The sequence below is a fragment of the Arachis ipaensis genome, chromosome B06 (assembly GCF_000816755.2).
Source record: "Arachis ipaensis cultivar K30076 chromosome B06, Araip1.1, whole genome shotgun sequence".
NCBI lineage: Eukaryota > Viridiplantae > Streptophyta > Magnoliopsida > Fabales > Fabaceae > Arachis > Arachis ipaensis.
This window is the reverse complement of record NC_029790.2, coordinates 5,687,997-5,694,472: the sequence shown is the minus strand read 5'-3', so window position 1 is coordinate 5,694,472 and position 6,476 is coordinate 5,687,997.

Genomic DNA, 6,476 nt, shown 5'->3' with positions numbered 1-6,476 from the left:
GAACAATTAACAATTATTAGACTTTTTCTTTTTTCATCTCTAATACGTACTGTTTGACCCAAAAATAAGATAAAGCATTATATATATAAGCATATTTTGTTATTAAAAAGAACTATAATAATATGGGCGTTAATTATTTTGACTTGTAATAATAATATAACTTCAATATAATTCATTGTTTTAATTAATCGAAATATATGTAACTATTTATGAAGTATTTAGACAGAAGCGTAATTCATAGAAGAACAAGATAATTAGATTTGAACAAGGAACAATTATTAGACTTTTTCTTTTTTCATCTCTAATACGTACTGTTTGACCCAAAAATAAGATAAAGCATTATATATATAAGCATATTTTGTTATTAAAAAGAACTATAATAATATGGGCGTTAATTATTATATTAATTGACTTGTAATACATACGAAATATATCAACTTGTCAACATCATGATGAAAAACTGAAAATTAATTTCTACGACGTGCTTAAGAACTTTTATTGACGTGACTATTAGATATGGTGGACCTGTCATAAATATATGCATATATATATATGAAAAAATGGAAAATAATAAAATGAGTAAGAATATAATAACATCATGTGCCTTCTCCATCACCTCATAAGTTTTTGTTTAAAGCTTAACATATACACATGTATATATCAAAGTATCAAACCGACACGCGCATGCATGTCCATAAAATCTAATCAATAATAACCTAACTCGTGCTTCTCATATATCACTGTCACGATGTTATGTTTATAGAAACAAATTAACGTGTTCAATCATACATATATATACAACACATAAAAGAAATTATATAATGGAGGTCTTGTATATAATTTTATGTATAAAACCATATGTTTGTTTTTCATGTGACAACATGTGTGGGATTGGTTTTTTATTTCACTTTATATATATATAAGTATATATTAACGATATGAAGTAGAGATTAAGATAATTTAATTAAATTAAATAGCAGTTGTAACCAATCATATATAGTTGCATTAAGTTAATGATCTCAATGGAATAGTTAAATTTGGTTATAGTCGGATACATTGCATGGTCCAGTCAGGCAATGTAATTAATTATTTAAGGGAGATACGATTGTACTACTTTGAGATCTCTTTTAAAGATAATATTAATAATAATAAAGATAATCATCTCAAAGATTGGAGGAGATCGATCAAGTCATTTAATTTAATTAATTATTAATTAATATACGGCACATAAAATTAGGTCAGAAGGGTATATAATCATGGGAGTATCATCATGCACATATTACTCCATAGAATACCCATTTACCTAAAACAAAATTCCAAATATAGAGGATAGAGCCAAAATTGCTAAAGTTTTGAAATCTCTAATTGATGTAGTTAGTTATATATCGCTATTAGGAAGATTATATTTATAGCATAAAGAAGGGTGTGATTTGCTTATTGGCCTATGGTGGTTATTATTACTAATCAATTTTGGTCCACAAGCCCAATGTATAAAAGTATAATTAATAGTGTTCTAGTTAAATTCTAATTATAAGGGTATGTCAAAGTGAGAGATGGGCATAAAATAAAGTTCTTTTATTTTTGCTTTGTATATACATGGCTAAAAGTTCTTTTCTGTTTTAAGTGCCTCTCCTTCTCTCTTTCTTTTTTTCCCCTTTCATTATTTTGTCTTGGCATGGCATGGCATGTGATTGAAAAAGAATTTACAATTTACAATATAATTTATTGTGAAGCTTAATGACTCTTCTCGAAAAGGAATTACAACCGTAAAATTGAGTACCTATTAAATATATCGAAAATATTTGATAACAAAAAAAAGAATAAATGACCATTTATATTCATAAGAGATGAAAACACTGATATTTGTACTCATAAAAGCTCGAAACTAATCTTGTACTCATGATAGATGCTGTCCGTGTGACAAAAGTGTTATGATTTGGATCTGAACTTGGTTCGTGGGTTTCCGAACCTACGTGGCACTCTCACCCCCCCCCAAAGCCATATCTGATGTGGATGTGAATGTTGATTATCAAAAGGGAATGGAAAAAGAAACGTCAGTTCCCGCGAGAATCAGTGGTGCCCTAGCAGAGGTTCCTCGTCGCCGTTGGTCCATTCGAAGCCGGAGAAAATGACCAGAGTATGCCGAATCGAGTAGCGAGGAGAGGCTTTTACCATTCCTTTCGTATTCGACATCGAGGTGGTCACTCCCTTTGAAGAATTACACAGGTATGTTGTTTCCCACCAATGAATAATTTCATATGTCGTTGCAAGTAGTTAGACAAACGTTGCTACCTAATGAAACCGTATGAGTTACTGTATTTCCTTCAGAATTGATAGAAATTAGTTTTTTTAGGGTTTGTGTTTTGGCATCAGTTACAGAGAATGTGTGTTTATTGGTTTGCTAAATTTTACTTTCAGGGATGGCCACCATCCACATAACTCTGTCCATTCATCATAGAGGAAGGTTTGAGAGAGAGCCAGTTGGTAAGATTAGCTACATTGGTGGAGAAGTGACGGAGATAGAGAGGGTAAATGTTGATACCTTCAATAATTTTTTTATCTCTGATTTGCTGAAGGACATTAGATATACGTCCATTTCTGAGTTCTACTGGCTAGAATCTGGGAAGGAGCTTCATGATGGGTTGAGGCTGCTAAGGGTTGATATGGATGTAGTTAGGATGTATGAGGCAGCTATGAAGAATGGAAACAGAGTTAATGTGTATACAGAGCATCCCATGGATCAGCCTGTTGTAGTTGAGGATAAGGAATTGACTCCATCAAAGGGGAGAAGAAAGGTCTGTGCTAAAAGGGTACCAACTCCAAAGAAGACTCCAAAAAGAAGATTAGCAGTAGTGGAAGATGATGACGATGCTGAGATAGTTGGTAATGTCCAAGTTGACAAGCAGGCCCAAAAAAGTGCTGAGCCCCAGCCCATGGTAGAGGCCCATCAAGAGAACAACCCAGCTCCTGTAGCAACACATGAACCAAATAACATTTTCCAACCTCCTCCAACACCTGTCCAGCCGGATGAACCACCATCAACTCAGTCCCAACCTTCCCAGCCACCTCTTGAGATAGAGGAGCAACCATCCCAAACTCATGGGACAGACCCAGTCCCTCCCCCTGATGCCAATGTATCTGAAGCTTCATAGTAACCTTGGCACTCTGATGAGACAGACCAATTCATTCCCTCTCAGGCCAATGTCTCTGATCCTATTGCACCTGAGCAGCTCACCTAATACATCCCACATCCTTACAGAAATCCACTTTCACAAGAAATCCTTGAGCCTGTCCCACCTTCTGACTCCAATAGGACTCCCCAGAATAATGAAACAAATCCTTCAGATGAGGCTGAGGGTCGGCCAAAAAAGAAAAGGAGAATATCAACAAAGAGGCCCCCTCCTACAGGACAGTCATTCATCCCTAATCCTGATCCGGACAAGTCTCCAACCTTCTATGTCCCAGTTGATAAGGATGATTTTTCTGATGACAACCCTGGGTATCATTGCTATGAATAAGAGGACTTGCGTAGCATACCTAGTGATGAAAATTCTGACGAGACCTCAGCCTTTTCTCAGAGTAATGCTGATGCCCCTGTTAGTCAGGTGAGGTTGGAAGTGGGAATGGAATTTGAGACTCTAAATCAATTTAGGAAAGCAGTCCGGAAATTTAATACAAACATCGGAAGAAGCATTTTCTTTGCATGCTGTGTCTCTACAAGGTCAAAGGCTATATGCTACGATGAAGATTGTCCTTGGCAAATATACTGTGCCAAAAGGACATTTCCAGCAAGTTATCAGGTTAAGACCTTTGTCAACGAACACACATGCAGTAGGGACAATCACTACAAGTCAGCAGATGATAAATGGGTGATTGATGAGCTAGAAGAAAGAATAAGACTTTAATCAAACTTGAGTGTGAGAGAGGCTGACCAGTTTTTCAGAGCTGAGTATGATGTACTTATCAATGAGAGAAAGATTTATAGATCTATGAAGAAGGAAAAGGAGAGGATTGAGGGATTTGAGATTGCACAGTATGCAATTCTTCGCGACTATGCTAATGAGATTCTGAAGACTAATCCTGGCTCTACAGTTAGGATACACTCATACACACAAATCACATGCCTGATTCAAATCCCATTTTTCTGAGGATCTATATGTATGTTTTGAGGCATGCAAGAGTGGATTTGTAGGTGGTTGTAGACCATTCATAGGGTTGGATGGCACATTTCTTAGAGGATATTATGGGGGTCAGCTATTAACAGTTATAGGACAGGATGCAAATAACCACATTTACCCCATTGCATATGCAATTGTTGAATCAGAAAATAAAGACAGTTGGAAGTGGTTTTTAGATATCCTTCAGAATGATGTGGGAGATTTTCAGGCGAACGGGTTTAACTTCATGTCGGACATGCAGAAGGTATTTGTGTTTTAATTCTGCAATATATAGGTTTTTATGCTTGACTAATGAACTAGAGTTAGATGCATACTGTAGAAGAATGATTAGTGTGGTTTAGGGTCTGGTAGTATGTTTATTGAATTATGATAAATGTTGTTTATGGTCATTGAAGTCTGAAAATTGAATTATTGTTTTCATGCTTGTTATTGATAGTTGTTGAAGTGTGATTATTGAATGCTATTTATATTAATGGTTATCTGTAGGGGTTAATTCCTGCAGTCCAAAAAATGTACTCAAACGCCAACCACAGATTCTTTTCCATGCATATATGGCAATTTTAAAATTTATCTTTAAAATTTAACTAAAAATAGTCAGAATTTATTTTATTTAGTATTTTTTTTAATTGTTGCTATTTTCACTTGATGTTTTATTTTTTCAACAGAATGTCGAATGAATCAAATTTGTATTAAAATCTCAATTCGAAAAATAGATACGACTCCTCTAAAAAATTACTTAATATTAGTGACAAAACGAATTGCGTCGAACTACTGATGACAAATTATAATAAATAAGTAAAATAAATAAAAGTCTTGAATAAAAATGTAAAATTGAACTTAAAAGAAAACAAAATAACAATGAAATAATTAAAAGTAAAGTAATAAAAAGAAAGAAAACAAAAGACAACAAAATAAAATGGGCTCCTAACACACATATACTTGCACTTCATGATTTTTCTTTGCATTGCTAAGACTGAAATAGTTGCAGAATTTGTATGATAATCTAGTGTTTTTTATTAAAGTTTCAGAACTCTTCTGAGTTTCTCATATTTATAGACCATGAAGATAAACTTGCCATGGAGAATCTGACCCACGATCTTACTTTCTCCTTTTTCTCAGACCCATGAACTTGTCTTGACCATAAAGAACTTTGGCTCTCAAGTTTTTAACACTCATATCTTCTTCGGTCAACCCACGTTTTCTTCGACTTGCTCTTCAAATTTCGCATCCATATATATTCTCTATTCAGGTTGAAGGTCGAGGAACAAGTTTTGATGTTCAAAGAAGGACAATAACTATTTTTCGATGTCGACATTTTTTGCACTATTTGTTTTCAATTTTGACTTCTTCGTCTCTGTTTTTGTGGTCGAAACACTAAATTTAATTAAATCTATGAAAGATGGGGTTATATTTTGAATTTTATACGGCATTCTTAATTTACATGTCAAGAACTAATATGTTATAGATTATAATTTTTTTATTTAAGGATTTGTTATGAACTAATTATTATATATACAAAATAAAATTAAAATTTTCAATACTTATTTAATTGAACGAATGAGTTAATAACTTGAGCAATTCAAATTAGTTAATAAGTTGGCTATATTATTTAAACAATTGGTAATTAGTAATTATTCATTGTGTGACACTCTACAACAAATGTAATGATATATGCGTCCATTTTTATTGTTATCATTAATAATAAATTTACCGATAGATTGAGTAGGACTCAAACATTTATATATAATCTGATTCTATGTGAAGATGGAGAACTTCAAAATTCAAAAATCTTCCCCTACCAATTAGCCCTATAAGGATAGATCTCAATAAGTAAATAAAATAGATGTTAGGAAACGTTACAATTTACGTACAAGACTGCACGTACGTTTAAAAATATAATTTTGCTACGTTATCAACAGTATTTTTATCAACTTCTGTTAACTCTTATTTATGATTATGTTTAATGGAAGTATCTTTGTGGATGTGTCTAATAAAAATATTTTTTTATGACTGTATCTAATAAAAGTGTCTTTATATATATATTTTCTGAATATATCTCCTTATATATGTGTTTAAAATATAATAATTAATTATTATTGATAATAAGTTGAGAGATAATATATTAGTACCCTATACTTTCCCTTAAAAATAATAAAACCTTTAACTACCTCTATCTCTTATCATCTTACTACTAGTCTACTACTATTTAATATAAGATTAGTAGTTGGTTTAATATTTGAGAGTGATTAAGATATGATACGTAAATGTGAATTATATAAAAAGAAATGTTATGAGTAT